The sequence below is a fragment of the Fragaria vesca genome, unplaced genomic scaffold (assembly GCF_000184155.1).
Source record: "Fragaria vesca subsp. vesca unplaced genomic scaffold, FraVesHawaii_1.0 scf0513126, whole genome shotgun sequence".
Lineage (NCBI taxonomy): Eukaryota > Viridiplantae > Streptophyta > Magnoliopsida > Rosales > Rosaceae > Fragaria > Fragaria vesca.
Window position 1 is genome coordinate 28,250 of NW_004443445.1, and position 2,125 is coordinate 30,374.

Consider the following 2,125-nt stretch of genomic DNA (forward strand, 5'->3'; position numbering starts at 1 on the left):
CGGCGGCGCCGCCGGCGGCTCCGCCGGCCAGCGGCGGCCGGCGACCAACTCCGGCAACCTGCAAATGCCACCCAAATTTTAACAGAATCTTCCTCTCAATCTCCTCTACAACTTTCATGACCAACACAAACTCCAATTCTAAGCCTAACCATGTCAATCGAACACAAACAACCATAAATCCCTAAAACTTTCAATTATACAAACCACCCTAACGAAATCGAATTAAGCCGAAACCTTTTGAGGGATTACTCACCTAGATGAGGGCTACAAGTTGAGCCAAAAATCACGACCTATGGTGGCCGGAGGACGGAGCTCCGGCGAAGACACAGTCGGCGGTTCCGGCGGCTTTTTCTCCTCTCCGGCGGGTTAGAGGCTCGGGGGCTAGGCCGGGGAGGGAGAGGAGGTGACGGGGGTCCGATCTGGGCTGGAGCGGCGGCAGCTGGTGGCCGGACGGCGGCGGGAGGACGGCCGGAAGTCTGCTGGGTGTAGAGAGAAAAAACTCGGGTGGGAAGAGAAGAAAAATCGGGAGGAAGAGAGAGAGAAAGGAAGAAGAAATGGGTTGGGCTCAGCCCAGCCGACCCAACTCTCCTTTTAATCCAAAATTCAACACCCCGAAAAATAATACCCGAATAAAAATTACCTTTTACTAGCTAAAATTTACTATTTTTACCGTCGTCGTATTTCTTCATACGAATTATCCTCCGCACATAATCGTCCCCGAAACCCCTCTAGGGACCAATTAAACTATTTACTCAATGACGGAGACGGTAAAATTCTTATTATAATCACGCTAGTAAATAAGGTAAAAATATAAGGGTCGGGATGTGACAGCTCTAGCTACCCATGACTTTGATATCATCGGCTAGACATTGATTTTCGTTCCAAGTTATATGTACTAAGGCGTTGTATCGACGTCCTTTGTCTATTTGAGACCTCGATGTACTCACATTAGCAATAATGAATGCCTTGAGAATTTTTCGAAGTGAAACTATTCTCCTCTTATGGTTCATATTGATTTACAATCAAGATGTACACTTACATCGTCCTTAGAAACATGGCATATTGTGCCGATTTTGGTCCCTTCCTTTGAAGGTGACTCATGGCACTGCATCCTCAAGGAGGATCGTCCACGTGTTTCCGGTTAAGTCTTCTACCCTATAGTGGATTTTTCATCATCAATTGTTCAACTAGGCTCATCCAAGCTCAGTGATGTCTTAGAATTATCTAAAATTAAGGAGATAGTGGTTTTAAGTGTGCCTCGCACTACCGACCCTCCACGGACATGCCTGGTCATACTGACTTGGAGTTACCGAAAGCTTTTGATTTTGGATCCCCCTACGCTATTAAACCAATTGCCGTCTTGCAAAAGACGTTGAAAACTTATCAAAGCTGGAAAATTATCATCATAATCGGATCCTCTAGGTCCTCTGAGTTAGTTTATGTTCATGAGGGAGCTTTTGCTAACTAGTCATGGAGTTTACGACCTTAGAACGATCGAAAGGACTTGGTTTTGATCAGACACACGTCACTTTTGGCTAAGGCGAAAGCCTACACGCCACCTGCAAGCTTCACAGCTTCGCACATGCCAAATCTGCGAAAAACAGCAATCTATCCCTTCTGGACAATCAACTTCGTTTGAGCTTTGTGAACAGCTCCGGACGAACCAGACAGTGAGCTTTATATCATTGGAAAGCTCTAGGAGTCTAGTTTTCAGAACTTTTCACGGTTCGTTCATATCTATTTTAACGAAGACGTTATGGCTGTTTTAGTGCGCAAAGGTCATTCTGCGCGGAAATTTTTATGCACTCTCGGGATTGCAACTTTTCGTAGCTTCTTTCAATCCTTCTAAATGGTTCAAGTAGAACTATTTACTCGCCTATCTACTCCTTGTAGTTATGTCTCATAGAGACATTGAGTGCTTCGCAGATAGTGGAACTATCCACAACATTCTAAGGAACCATGTTGAGCTTTAAAGACATTCATGCTAATGGTTTTCATTTGAAAACACATTGTGAGAATGAACAAGAATTCTTTTGTGTATACCTCCTCATGAATGTGAACTGAAGCGCATCTTGGAGAAATTCATGAGTCAATCTAGTGAACTATATGTCACTACGATTCGAAT